The sequence below is a fragment of the Rhea americana genome, unplaced genomic scaffold (assembly GCF_003343005.1).
Source record: "Rhea americana isolate MKP2758 unplaced genomic scaffold, rheAme1 scaffold_72, whole genome shotgun sequence".
Taxonomy (NCBI): Eukaryota; Metazoa; Chordata; class Aves; order Rheiformes; family Rheidae; genus Rhea; species Rhea americana.
The window spans coordinates 2,312,708-2,329,045 of NW_028186890.1; positions in this window are offsets into that span (position 1 = coordinate 2,312,708).

Genomic DNA, 16,338 nt, shown 5'->3' on the forward strand with positions numbered 1-16,338 from the left:
ATATATCTCTTAGATCTGTGTTAATCATGAATCCCATATGCCGCTGATCTTCATGCATTCAGTAGACAAGATGGGTCTAAATCAAGACTAAAGAGTGAATATGTAAAAATCCTTCTGAGATTTTAAACCTTTTTGACTGCCAGATAAACTTGTAATCTGATTTTTTAAAAAACAAAGCTAGCTTGGCAATGGTATTTTGCACAAATCTTCACTGAGTAGAACTAATTATATTACCTTTTTAATCTTAGGAAAAAATACTGGGAGAGACATTAATCYACTCTATTCTTTTTTAAATATGGAACAACACCATGGAATTTCCCATATGTTCCTAGATTTGTAATATACCAATGTTATTTGTCCAGATCAGTTTCAAAATAGTTGCAGAAAGTTCAGTCTAAATACCTTCCTGGAAATCAAAAGAAAAAACATTTTGCTTCAGCAAATACACTATCTACTAGAAGAATGGAAAATAATCAGTTAATAGTATTCTCTAATCTGTCCTTTCCCAAAACACAAAGCAAATATTTAYAAAATATATTTGCCTTCTTTAATTATTATTGGTAATATTACYGTTTCCAGGTAGTTAAATTAACATCTCATTTCCTTTTCTAAATACAAGTTTCATATATTATCTTCCAATTTTTTTCTTTAAGGATGGACTTTCTCTTAAATATTTATTCAGCCTCCTTCAGCTATGCAGCCTCCTATTTCAGTTGTTGCTTTTAATGACATAAATATATAAAATATTCTTAAAAACATTTCCAAGCATAAGTTATATTCTTCTAAATTCTCCCTTTTAATTCACGTATCTCATTTGTTTTCAATTGTGTTATCTGGCTGCAGAAAAAACTGACCGTTTCTATTGGTCTGGAGTTTTCTTTTTGCACATAATTGTACATAAATCTTAATCCTATCAAATAATTTTTAATTCTCTCATGTTTTGTTCTGCCAAGCTTTGGTTCCATAAAAAACTCCCTACTCTGGAGGTAATCTTTCTGAATATGGAATTTGTAATATGCAAGAACCCTAAAGATGTTTTAACACTGGGAGCATTAGACTTCCAGTATATGCAGTTCAAACCTAAGTTATTCTAAAGAATTTTTCTGACATCACTTCACAAAGTGATGAGCAAAGTAGTGAGCATTCAATTTTGTTGTGTGATTTGTCAATTTATAGGAGATTAATAAACACCATGTTTATGCTTTCTATGTTAGATCATGAATGCATGAGTATTCTAGATCATTGGCTCCTGAGTTATCAAGAATCTGGAAATAAGTAACATCATTTTTTCATGAGTGCAACTTCATCTCACTTTTTACCCACTTAGTCATTCTTAATAAGTTCATAAATATTTATTTTAATATTTCAATTCCAGGGACTGAAATAGACACATTTTAGTTACCACTTTGTCAGGTTTAAATTAGGAAATGAGCAGTTTCAATTAATCTTAAAAATAATAATAGGAATCATTAACTAACACTGAGCTTAGCAATTACATGATTTCTTCTCTTTCTRTCTATCAGGAAGAGAACATCCTGATCATCACCATTCTCACTCTTGATTCTGTGCAAAATAAAAGTCTCGTTTCTCCCATTTCATACCTCCTCAGTCCTTTAGTTATTAGCTTAAAGAGCTTCCAGTTTGTCTAGTAGAATCCTCAGAAAACAGCTTTCCTATATGCTAGTCACAGAAATTRTACAGTGGCATCTTTCCATTGAAAATGCTAGCATACATGGGCATCATCAGCGCATTTAGCCATTGATTCACATTAAACACCATCCTTTATTCATGGAACAAAAAAAGACATCCAAAACATCCCTGGGACAATTTCCTCCTTTCCTTCTGATCTCTTTGAAGCAATTGATTTCTCCAAAAAAATGGGGGAGAGGGAGAAACATTTTTATAACTTTTGTATCACCATCCATTAAAACTCACTCACAAGCCTTAGGGACTCCCTGTTCTTTAAGCAAGCTGTGTTTCACATCTGTCAGATAGTAATTTGTCTTGCTGTCTATCAGTCTCTTGCAAAAGACATCTTTTTTTCCACCTAAATACAAGACTTCAAATGAAAACTATCCATCTTCTAGGCATATATACTGATATGATAGGTGTGAAATATTGGAAGCCTACATGCAGAGGCTATTATACAGTCAAATGCTATATAGCAAAATTAAAGGCACCTGTATTCACAAAAAAGCCAAACCCTCAAATTAAAAACTGAACAAGAAATGTGGCACAAACTTCAGATTAAAAGCCATAATCTTCATTTATGCCCTAACTGTACCTGTAGCTAAAGACCAGGCCCATCAAACTTCTCTTTTGAACATCTTTCGACCTGTTACTCCTGAGATCCTGCTGATCAACTTTGTTCATCCAAAAGCTGCTTGGTAATTAACCTTCACAGTAAGCCCTTCTCCTTAGTGTCATACCCTTTTAAACTGAGAGAAGTTACCACTTCTGTACACCTAGTTTCAGCCTACAGGGCTGASGCTGTGATGCGAACAGTACTGTTTCCGTTTACGCTCTTCAGGGCCAGTCAGTCCTCAGCAATGTCCAACTTCAAAGGAGTGAATATTCAATACTTTGCAGAACAGCTGTATCTGTTTATAATATCTAAATTAAAATCTACTTTGTTAATTCAATGGAAAAAAAAWTTAAAGACAAGTATTAGGAAAAACATCAACTTTTCTAAGCTCTTTGGTTCCCACCTCATTAAGTAGCCTCATTTTTCTTGCTATTTAAATATTATACATTTCAGACAGTCATAACACATGGATTATATTAYGCTTCTTTAGCTCATGTGCATACACACATATATACGTACACGCATACACACACAGCCTTTTTCTGCAATCTTTGCTCTCAGGARTTCCGTTTGAATTATTTTGAGTTTGTACTACAATTTAAATGAGAAGTCTTGTTTTTTACTATACATAGTAAAGATGAAAATCTATTTCTCCCTAGCCATCTGCAATGTACTCATCAGCTCTTTAACGTACAATTTTTACCTCAGAGTCTCAGGGAGCATCTCAAGAAAAAAAAAAAAAGAATTATTATTAAGTCAAGCATTAATCAAACATCTGCTAGATTAACAAGGAGTTGAACTAAGTTGTAAAGACCTAATAGCCTAAAAAATGTAGAGCAACTCTTTAACAACAGTTAATAATAATGGAAATGATACCTGGACCTCAAACTTGAGAGCAGGTCACAAAACAGAAAACGCTTTGCTACAGTCTGCCATGTGTTCTTAAATGCATCATGTGTGGTCTACATAAAAGAAGATAGAAGAAGAAAATCCGAAATTTATTAGAACATATGTTAAATGACATATAAGACACCAGTTACACTGGTGATATTAGTCCCTCCCAGAGATGAAATGAACAGCTGATACTAGCTGCGTCTAGTCAGGCAGCAGCTCAACAGCAGCTCTTCATCAACTATAGGCCAGAAGCTTTAGACAAAGCCATTGGTGCATCTCAAAATAAATACGTAAGATGCAAGTTGTCTCAAACCCAGGTTCGTGATTAGTTTAAACCAACCAAACGGCGGGTTGCTGCCGCCTAAGTACTAACAACACAGAGACATGCAGTAAGACAGTTCAGTTTGCTGCAAACTGTTGGCTAGGTTACATTTGCACTGGATCAGGAAATTAATCCGATTATTTGTGCAGCCACGCAAGTGAAAAAAAGCTTACACAGAAGTGACAGCAGAAACGCACAGCTAGAAGGCAAGGAGAAAGCAGAGGCCACCCTTGAGCAGCACGTCAGTCTTAACCCGAGGGTGCAACTGCTGCAGTTTCAGTCACTTCAAGCTAGCATAAAACGTGTAAACCAGCAATCAAGCTATTGATTTGTGCTTCTGCTCTACCAATTCCTGTGCATCATTCTGACTCTGGAACTAATCCATCTGAAAGTTAACCAAGCAAAACAACGTTTTTTTCTGCCACATCTGCTCCCTAATCTTGTTCAACAAGTGGACATACAAACAGCTCCCTTACTTGCTCGTAGAAGGAGCTCAAAAGGATACATTCATTTTCCCTTCACTTACAGAGTCTCCTTCCCTTTTTCTTTACCATGTGAACACAGAAAACAGCAACCCTGAGACAGATCTGAAAGCTCCAGCATTAAATCATCCTGGTGGGGAGCTGCTCTATTGGCTTTGTCTTATTAAGAGCCAGAAGAGATAAAAGCATTCTGAGAATTTAAATAAAATCTAAGTACCCTCCACATATGACCTCCCTTCTTAAACATTTTTTAAAACATTCAAGAACTATATTTGTCTTTTAAAAGGGATGTTTTTAGTGTTATAAACTGTGGTTTATTATAGTTGCCATGAGCCTGATAATTAACCTTGGTTATGCTCCCACTATGTAGCAGCTATCACATTTTTTACAGTGAAATCTAATGCTATTCAGGATAATAGAAGTCTATTTTAATAATTGAAAAGCAGCAGACACTGTGTATAAAGATTCATCACATTTTTTGTTATTGTTTTTAAATCCTATGTCAGAATTTGTCAGCATACAAAGTGAGATGAGGATCATTTCAGCCAAAATAACAAGCGTCTTCAGAAGATGGAAATAGCACCAGATATCACTATTGTTCATAGTGGAGCTATGCTGACTTCTGCTAAACACTTTTTAGCATCAAGTTAATGAGTTAGACTTCTGCAAAGAAACAGTTACACAGACCTTCATTTTCTACTTTTTCTGTTTCGAAACAAAGATCCATGTTCATAAGTCAGTACTATGCATCTCTTTATACCACATGGACTGATGAGCTTTCTAAAAATGCTATAGTCAAACTAATAACTTAGATGTGGGAGTGTAAGAGTTATATGAGCTACTTGCTCTGAACATTGTTTGATTCCTACTACATACTCATCTGTTATTCTGTAAGCTGATTCTCTAAGTCCCTCAAGATAATATTTAACTTTATTATAATGACACCATTTGATATCAGGTGAACAAATCAATTGCAAAAATCAGATGCATTTTGTGGGGCCCTTGCTTTTTAATATTTAACTACAACATGTTACAGCTCACTTTTTTTTAGCTTCACCATTAAGACTGGTGGCATATAGGCTAATTGAGGGCAGCACTCTTCAGAGGCTACAGCCTCTCGACAGTTTGGTTGGGAAAAAAGTTACCTGTAGCATTAAACAGTGGTGCCAGAAACTGAGTTAAATTTCTTGCTAATGGAAACAACCATTTTACTAGTACTGCAAAGAGAAGACTGATGCTGAGACAACTCCTTTTTAACTAAAAGATGACTAAGCAGTCAATAGGTTTTGAACAGTTTAAATTTTCAAGTTTTTTACACTTAAACATACAGCTTCAAAGCTGAGCCAGTTTTGCGTGACATACATACTGAAACAGAATATCAGCTTTATGCTCAAATTATCCTTTTTACACTTAAATTGCTGAATTTAAAGTAATAAATCCCTGTTGTGAGAAAAGAGAAGAGTAGAATACTAATAGTTTGCTATGATTTTCTGCAGTGCTTGTAAACTAACAGGAAGAGGCAACTTGCAGAAGCAGCAGGGAAATGACCACATTACACCATTTCTCCAAGTGGAAATGATCACATTGCATCATAGTGGAAAAAAAAWTAATTTCATCATGCAGGGTCATCTGTCTCATTGGCACTACTGCTTTTCTGACTTATTCCATTTGGAAAATAATTATTCTGATTTCCTTCCTATTTCACAGCATATTATCAATGATTAAACTATGTTAGATATATACAGGTGGCTCGCATCAGTAGACACAAATTTACGTCTGAAGGAAAGGCCAATTTTCAGAAACAGTAAATAAGACCTTTTTCTGTTCAAACTTTGCAGGCGGGTATGGTTCCCATCAATATTTAGAAAGATCTCAGTTACATAAGGTAGACAGAATAGATTTCAGAAAAAGAGCACATAGCAGSCTGCTTTATATTTAGAGACAGAATCAAACAAGAAAGCAAAACAAYCACGAGTACCTTTGCTTCCAGTCTCACAGGGAGATTCTCAAATGGTGTAAACAGCAGTGGGTCCAGCTAAATCAAAGCCATTATTTGCCCGGTGCAGCAATGTAAGTTTATTCCAGCTGTGACTGTGGCCATTTATAAGGTCCCTTAAACTCAGCTAAAAGCACTTAAAATAATCCATAAAGCATACTTAAAGGAATGTTTTTGTAACCTGTTATCAGTTGAGAAACAGATCTCCAGAAAGACTAAATAATTAAGTTGCATATCATCATTGGCAAAAATTCAAAGCCATCAACGTGGCTAAGAAATGAAGCTGAATTCGTATGAAGTAGCAGTACAACAGGATACAACCTATGACATACCTAGACAAGACAGGTTTAGATATGCCTGCCACAAGGTAATTTTGAGCAAACCTAAAAATGAAAATGGTTTGACAATAATTTGACTCTACAGTCTTCTAAATATTGGTGAAGAAAGTTTACAGATAAACATTAGCCAGATTTTCTTATCTTTCTTCAGCCACCTCAGGCAACTACAGTGTTAAGATGTTTCATTCAGGGTGTTTGCCAATAAATGAAAAAAGAAACAAAAAAACCCCTCAACAATCTGCCTATATTGTGTGGTTCTGCAACTTGCTGAGGATCATGCACAGAAAAAGTGAGGACAGTAAACTAACACTATGGACCAAATGGCATTGGTTACATAAATGTAACTACACTTTGAAAATTACACCTGCATTTGCAGATAATCTGGTGCAAAATAAAAGTGAGTAAAACAGATGATGCCAACGCCTGACACTCACACTATGCTCATTTTACGGGCTACATTTCAGAATTGTTCAAGTTTGAACTGTAGACCAAATATCCATGACCATTTGGAGCTCAGTACCCATATGTTTGGCCCATACCTTTTAGATGAATTGCAGCCAAAACACACACACACACACACACACACACACACACTCAAAGACAGCTGTGCAAGTCAAACCAAAGCATGCTAAGCCACGGCAACCAGGAGAGCCACTTCAAAAGCAAACTAAACTGGTCCAGACTGAAATACCAGCTCCTTCTGCAAGGAAGTATTGTTTACTACCACAGTGACAAACTACAGGTCGGTTCACGCAGCCTCGTCCAGTTGCAGCGGTACCAATGTTACCAAGTGCCTGTCACTGCACCTCAAGCAGAGAAACACTTCTCTTCCAGCATCCCATCTGCTGTTACCCTAAATGTTCCCTGTTTCAGTCAAAACAAAGACTTACTAGTCGCAGAGCCTGAAATACTACTAAATGTTCATGCAGATAAGTTCAGCTGGAAGACTGGAAGAGGGCAGTCATGTACACCAGATGGTGGCAAGAAGCTACAGATAGTTTCTTCACCTATAAAAATTTAACGTGACCCAGATGCGCCAAAAAAGAAGCATAAGACACTACTGCTTCTTTACTTGAACAGATCATATAAAGCAGTATGTGAATTTTTAATTCTGCTAGTTCACATCTTTAATATTAAAGAGATTTTTCAGGCTTTTTTTTTTTTTTTTTTTTTTTTTTTTTTTTTTTTTTTTTTTTTTTTTTTTTTTTTTTTTTTTTTTGACTGCAACTCAGTAGTGTAATGGAATTCTCTTAAGACATTTGCAGTACAGGCTGAAGCTTCTGCTATCTTTGTACAAACAAATGATCAAGCCCAGAGCACCTTTCAATTCACTTTTTGATGAATTACTCCTCTTTGCATCTACCAAAAAAAGCTTCCCATATCTAACCAATTACTTGAGACATAGCCAGAATACATCCTGACACACAGAAAATTCCTTAAAATTTTTCAAATACAAAGCCACGTGCAACTTGCCCACATATTGAAATTGGACTGGACAAGACTGGACTGCGGAAGAGAACCATACTCCGTGCACAGTACAGATTAAGTAGGTTATCAAGGTGGGTGCTGCATTGTAACACAGCCTTTGAAGGAGGATAATAATCAGAGTTCGGAACATTTGGCACCTTGAAGTGCTTAACGCTTGGGCAGATGACAATATACCATTGGGATAAGGTGATTTTGCTATGCAAAAATAAGGATACAGAGATTCTAGCTCTGGTAAAAGCAAAATGCTTGCTACCTGCAGGGCTGGTGACTTTCAGTTCTTGATAGTGAAAGACCAGATTCAGCCAAGTCATCGGTGTTGTGTCACACTGTGACTGTGTACTGCATGTGGGTTTGTAAGTGTAGCATTTAAGAGCCACCTATACGCAACAAAACCTTTGACTTTGAAAGGCATATACATTCTTATTCATTTTTTTTGCTTAAGCTCTCAAAAGTGATAATATTTGATACTTCCAAAGGGTAAACTAGAAATCTATTTCATCTGCATTTTGCATATTGATAGTCAGTAGCCAATACTGGAGTTTTATAAATACCTACAGATCCAATTGTAGGCATGACATACGCAAGACATAGATGTGTTGCAGGCAAGACAACATGCTCACAGATTACCCTGTCAGTCATAACACCTAGGAAGGACAAGAAACCTATTGCCTACACTGGCCCTGTCAGTGTGCACATCCCAAGGATTATTTATGAATGCAGAGGCCAAGAGCAGAATGAAATAAATGAAATAAAGCAATCGGCTCCAAATCAATAGACCTCTTTAAATTCCCCCCTACGCACCACCATCTCTTTCTTTCCCTATTCCTTGCATATTTTTAAATGAGCACATATTCTGAGAATATGAGGTATGCTCACTTCACAGTCGATGCATCAATCACTGTGTTTTAATTTTTTAATTAATCCTTCCTCATACTCTCTTTGCTCTATTTTTGGTCCTCCTTAACAACAGCAGACTGTCCACACCAACCCCCAACATACCAAGAGATTTTTTGAATTCAAAATGCAGTATAATCCCCATCCTCTTCAGTTACCTGCACTACATTTAGTGACATGTTTGCAAGCAAATATCAATAAGGGTCCAAATGAACACATATTTAGCCTTTCAGAACAGTTCAGCCTAAGCAGACTGGAGAGTGGAGCCATGACAAACGAGAATAAATCTGTAACAAGTTCTTCAAGCCTGAATCTTCAAGATTGAAGGAAGAGAGGGTATAGAGACAGCAGGAGAGGGCAGAGATTAGAATAACATCATCCTATTGAATTAAAACTTTGCTATCTTTAGAAGCACACATGCTTCTGTACAACACTTGGTGCCTATCCCCACCAGTACGTGAATTTTGCAATGACTTTAAGAAAAAAACAGAAGCTTATCATAACATCTTGTAGCAAGCAAGCAGTACATCACAGAAACAAAATCATAATGCTCGAAGATAGATTTTTTTTTTTCCTCCCACACTGTAGGCTTTTTGGCTTGCTTCAGTTTGTTCTTCCTCTGCCAAATGTGGTTCTCTATAACCATAAATGCATACAGAAGAAGTGGTCATTCTTCATCAAAACTTTCCCCCACCTCTCCACAGGGCAGTCCTCTGCGCTTTCTTTCTTCTCTCCTTTGTAATATTCATACTGTTGATTAGCCTTCTTCCCCTTTAAACTCTCCAGTTGAGACTGATGAAGCAGTGGGTTTTTCTTTTATATCAACTATCTAGAAAAACCACAGTAAAATTTTAATGACCTATTTCAATCATTTATCACCTTAGGAACTGCCACACTAACCAGCCATCATTATAAATAGGTCCATAATAGAAAAAAACATGAGAAACATGGAAATAGATTGGATGTTTGATGCAATTCAACACTCTTATTACAATTAATTGCTCTATAGTATGAAATAGAGCTAAAAATCTAGCAATAACGCTGGCTTTCAACAGTAGACCTAAATGAAGAGTGCCAGATAGTAAACATCCTCTATAGCCCATTCCTAGTTTGATTAACAAATACAGGAGTTGTCCTCCTACCCACATTTTCACTGGGCCTCTTTTCATACTTAAGTAAAACAGGGAAAACAGACCTCAGACCTACTGATCTAGCTGCTCAGAGAAATGGGAATATACAATCAAGTGATGAGCTGGAAACAGTATCAACAGCTACATTTTCACCCATGTTTCTTAGAAGAGGAGCAGATAGTAATAGTCAAAACATTTCTCAGTCCTCATCAGGGGAACACAACAGATGCGAGGTCCCTCAGCAACCCACTGGGTAACAGGCACTTATAACACGCTTTAAACAAACAGCACTGTATTAAGCATTGTGAATAAGATCCATTCTTCCTGTTAATTCAAAAGTATGAGGTGAGGTTTTAATGCCAAAAGTAAAAATTGGAATGCTCTTAGTCATCACAGCCCCCTCTGATGAATTTAGTGACTAAAGCTTGTCTTGGTCTTCAGTGTCGTTGGTGCTACAGAGTCAAGTGAGTCAGCTGGATTCTACTCTGACTCACGCAGCTTTACATTAAATTAAGTTTCATTTCTAGAACTAAACTCTTCCAGTGTTTATAACCTTCCAGAAGATGGAGATTTTAAAAGGGTCATTGACTTGTAAAATTTTACTGATGTGCCTGATACTTTTACTGACAATTTTAAAAGTAAATTTCTGCTACGACAAGGACAAGGTCATTTAATAGAGTCATTCTGTGATATGGAATTACTCCTTAACATTSTTATATAGCTATATAAATATAGCAAATGGCATTCCTGAGAAAGCCCTTCCCAACTGAGATATGATAATTCAAAATGTAATCTTCATAATACCAGAAATAGATTTACTTTGTCCATGTCTCCATTTTTACTACAGTAGAGGATGACAAAAAAAAAGTACTTCTGTAATTCACACATTCACACCTAATATCAGTTCGAGATGAAACTGTAGGAACTGACAGTTTTTTAAAACCAAGAGAAATATGTTTATCACTTGAAATTGTTTTAAATAACAATGTATTTTTAACAAAGATCTGCATCTTTGCACAAGCATACTGCTACTGACTCTGCATATTAATAAGGAAATGATTTGCTGCGCTTTGTGTGAAATACTGACAAGTACAGAAACAGAAAACTACTGATCAATACACTAGACCCAATTCTATCAAACAATAGGTGTTAAAAAGTAGACTAAAGGTATTGGGGTGACAGATGTGTATATGGAGAAGCTTTAGCAGTACGTTACAAAAATGAAGAAAGACATACCAGCAGATATCAACTATGAAGATCTATATTTAATGACATAGCTGCTTGAAGATAATTTAACAATGTCTTGATACAGCTTAAATTTTGAGTAATTACTTCTAAAATAGAATTGTTGGCATCAGAAATAGTGCAGAAATGCTCTCCGCATCCGAGGCTCTCATGAGAGCACTGCATACAGCCCAGCCTTAGAGCTGCACAAACTTCTTCAAAACAGGACATTGCAGGAACTTAACCGTCTGAAATGTTTATCAGTTGGGCTTAGGGATTAGGGATTTGGCTTAGCCAAGTTTGGGGCTGCAAGTATGGGATGATTTCTGAACCTAGAGAAGGTATTATCAGAGGCAGAACTCACTAGGCTCTTATGTGTGCAAATGTTGATAGAGAACTGTCTACAGAGAAGTTGGAAAGCCCACGTGCAGCATCGGCACTGCCAGAGCAGGGCTCCTCCAGGGCTCCAGACATGACTTTTTCAGGAGATCAGCTTCCTTGCCAGCTCATGACATTACAGGCAGGTAACACTGGGATCCACTTTTAATCCAGTATAGTGTAAAGTTTATTCCTGCTTAACTAAATGAGCAAAGCAGCTGGCACAATTTGCAAGGCTGAAGTGATTTCTCAGAAGCTGTTATCTCATGAAACTTCATAGGCTGATGCATAAAACTACCAGCCATGGGTGTATTCCAGGAAGGAAGGAAGAAGTTCTATTACTTCACATTTATTAATAAAGTTTTTAAAGTACCCTGTGGAGTTGAAAGTCAAGATTTCTGGAAGTGCTGCATTAGACATGGCTGTCGGGGAACCTCTGTTTCAAGAACTGTAGGGTAAACCTCCTCATATTTCATATCACTTGCTACAGTTATGGGTCAGCTGCCCATATGTTAGTAGCAATGACCACTTACATAATCTAGTGGTAAGAGAAAGGATGGCAAAAGGAGTTACACAACTAGAAAATTAAAATCATTAGGTGAACCTTTTTTGAGAAAGGTACAGTACTCCCTGATGAAGACATCTGGAGCATTTCTGACAGGTAAGTCCTAAACGCAAGCTGACATACTGACTGATGAACCCCAAGAGAGGGTACTCTGTCAGATCTGTTTACACCCAGTGAGACAGAAGAATAAAATGAGCAACTTAAACATCTCCGTGACAGAGGTGTTTAGCRTGTCAGAAGACTGTTCTTGCCACCCCCAGCAGAGCACCACTGGGGCTTCTAAACATGTATTTATTAACTTTAGCAGAATTGTTACAATGAGATCCAGGCTAGTTCTACATTATAKTTTTAACATATAGTTTAATATTAATCAAAGTGAAAAAAATGGCTAAGTGCAAACCATCACAATCCATTTTCACATGATAGATTAAAATATGAATACTAAGMAGCAACTATAACAGACCACTTTTCTGTTTCATGAAAATGTTCATTCTCCCTCACCCTCAGGCAGTTAAGAAAACAAGGAAAGTGAAGTCGCAGTCCCCTCCAGCTGTAGGGAGAAGTCAAACAAACCGCACTGTTTGTCGTTTAGGTGCCGAGTGTTATTGGTGCAGGTAGCTATGTTTATATATTATATATMGACTTCTGAAGACTTGCAGTTTAGTTTCACATACCATTCTGCTATAAAAAGAAATATATGAAAAGGTGATTGTCAAAACATGCAACTGATGTGTTTACGGGTAACTGACAGATCTGAGAACTAACAGAGCATAAGAAATAATTATCCCTGCAGATGTTCTACACAGATCTGTTCAAAGCCCATTTATACTAATACCTGTACTAAAATTTGGGGGAAATAAACAATAAAACACTCAGATAACTGCTGGTGAAATCTGCCTACGGCACATTACYGGAATGGTAAATAATAAGGATGGTTCTGTTACACAAGCTCATCAAGCTTGGATGGCAAGCGCACAGAATTAAATTCAATGTAACTTACTGCAAGACTGTACATCTAACACTAAAAGCGGTATGTGCATTCAGCACAATAATCTTGGTAGAGCTAATTAGAAAGGCGGGTTTGAGGGATGATGGTTTGGGGGTTTTATGAAATAGGTTTTAAGAGCTGCCAGGTACTCTATTTACACCACTTACTTTCAACTTCTACTTCCCCCAGCTATTTCCCTGATGGCAATTCTACTGTGTGTGCCTAGGTATCATAAATACTGAAAACATGGCAGTATGCTGACAAGTTTGTCCTACAGCTAGGGACACTGTAAGCTTACTTGAAGAAAGCAAATAACTAAAAGTATTTTGCATTACCTGAGCCCTTCAAGGTCATCTTAGAGCTGTCCAGTGACCTTTATTTATTTATGGAAGAAACCACCTTACTTGCACTGAAGATAATCTAAGAAGCTTCCACTTTTCAGAAATATTTGTCTACATGCATTTCAGCAGAGAAAAATAGGTTTAATCATATTTTGACAAAGACAGATTTTGAAAATATGAAATATCTACATAATCAATAATCTCATTATTCAGTCAAATTCTGAACTTGGAATATAACTGAAAGAGAAGGGCTTAGAGTCAACATCAATTGAAATATGAGGCTTCCGGTAAAATGCTGCAATTAAGTAAGCAAATGTGACCCTTGACACACACACATATGTATACACACACACACACACACTAAGGAATCTCAAGAGAGACTGCTATTACATCTGAATTATTACTTTGTGCTAATTATGCAACCTGGTTTGATAAGGATATTTTAAAATATATGTAGACAAATTGGAATGTGTTTAGACAATAAAATTTTTCAAAATCTGAAAGACTATAATCTTGCCTTTAATTTCTAAGAAGAGTTAGGGAAAGATTTATGTTACTACGTACAAGCGCACATCAAGAAATTTTTTAGAAGAAATATTATGAATAGACAAGATGTACATACATTTTTGACCATGTTAGCTAATGTTTAAAACAACTCGCTTAACTTACTAACACAGGACTCTGCACTTTTCTGTAACCCAGAGAGAACATTAAACARGTGCCGCGTTCTCACCTCGTCTGTAGTGCAGACCACACGCACAGATTCACATTCACAAGCAGTACAACCAAATTCCTGGATTCTGCTTCCAGCTGTGCCACTGACTCAGCTACMTTTATACAGGTCTCATCTCTTTGACTATTCTGTCCTTCAGTTAATGCATTCAGAAATACACACTACACATAGCAAATGCAAAGCACTTCGAGCCTCAGGTTTCCATTGCCACAGTACAGATGATTACATCGGTATAGCTTAGGGATTGCTGTTGTAGCTTAAGAACAGACCTGCTGCTCCCATGAAGTAAAAGCACACTAAGCAAGCCATAATTAATATTCACATGCCTCAAGCACAGATATAACCAGACCAAAAGAGCATGACCACCAACAGTATGCAAGTGTCTTGTAACATTGTTACACTACTGAGAGTATAACCAACAACAAGCATTTGTAACATAGCTGAGCGTAAATAACATTTAACTGCAAAACAGCAAAGATTTATCATACGGTTGCACAAACGTGTCCACAAATGGGATACAGTAACAAAATGTGTGCCATAATAAGCGTGCTAAACTGATAGGAAAGATGTCCTGCAGGATTATTTTGGTTTCACCAGACAAACAAGAAAGATGTTTGGTGAAGCCAGAATAAGTTCCTAAATTAAGATAATCTATGTYAGGAGCAAATGAGATGACACACTCTTCTTTTGGGGGTCAGGAAGAAGAGCACCCAGTACTGATGATGAAGGAGGAAAGGTTGGGGGTGAAGACATCCACTTCACTTCTCCTCGGTGAGCTCCCATGGTGGGATCACCCCCACCCCCAGCTAAGGCATCAAGCAGCCCCGAGCGCCAGCTGAGCAGCCTCACTTCAGAGGTACTACGTGTTCACAGCTAAGTGGGATAAATGGTTATGGACCAACTGTGGGAACAGGTAGGGATGATAATTAAGACCTAACCACAGGCAATGTGTATCGTTAATGAACGTCAATGAAGTGAAGCRCTGTTGCTAAGGTTGAACCTGATCTGATTATCACTTTTCCTAGCCATCCCCAGAGAAGCGATTTCTAATGCCCCAAGACAGATATGCATCTATACTAGAACTGTTTTAAAGCAGAAATCTTACTTCTATTTCCTCATCTAGAAGTTCAAACTTTATCAAGGAACAGCAACAAAAAAAATCAAGAGCAAAGGAAAATAAAGTTTTCATCAGGAAAAAAGAGTTAAGAAATAATTTTATTTATTTATTTATTTATTTATTTATTTGATAGCAAAGCATTTGTCTTCATTTGGGGTCCAAAATGCTCCAGCAGAAAAGAAAAATACACACACTACAGCCTGACAGATGTTAAGCCTGTGGTCAGGCTGTGACACATCCAGATTAAAGGTGCTGCTTTGTCTCAATCAGAGCCCAGATTGCCTGGATTCTCTCAGAAATCCCCGGCCAATAAACTGCCCAGTAGACTATAAAAACAGAGATTTTGTATTTCTCTGATAGCTGTTGAAAACAAAAGAAAGTAAAAGCAATAGGCCTGCATGAAAATTTTTTACTTAAAACAAAAATGTTTACTTAAAAGCTTACACAATTTCTAAATGAAAGTGGAGGCTCAGTGGAGCTGCATCCCCTTAGCACATGTTACATTATATCCCCAAACTTATTAMGTCACAGTAAGCAGGAATRGGAAAACCAAGGAATTTTCATCAAYGAGTTTTGTAAGGATAAGACAATTCTAGCCCCTCTATATTAAATATTTTTTTCAAGGCAAAAAACTTGKCTATAATAGTGAATACATCAAGCCACTGGGCCTGCCAACATCCATGAAATCCTCTTTTATCAGGTATGATATGGGGGAAAAACTGACAGGCAGGCACAGAGGGGAGGAAAGAAACCTTGTGCACTTCARTGAATCTTCATTACATACTGTAATTTATTATCATGTTTACAGCCAAAACTGCAGAGCAAATTATATTCTACATCAGGTCCTGAGGGGGGTTTAATTTCTGCAGCTTGGACTAGTACCAAAATAAAGCATCTTAAAATAAAAATTACAGTGAGAATATTTATTTAGTGTATAGTRTTAGTATTTATTTATTTATTATTTAGTGTACTAGTAACAGCAATGCTCCTCATCAGAAAGAGAAGGGGCAGGGGAGAAATGGGAAGATTGGTTCAGATCTTAGCGCCACAAAAATCCTTTAAGCAAACACTAAGCAAACAGAATTCAAAGAGATTTCAGGTGGMATTCTCAAAAACCAAAAGGAACACCATCAAATATCAAAG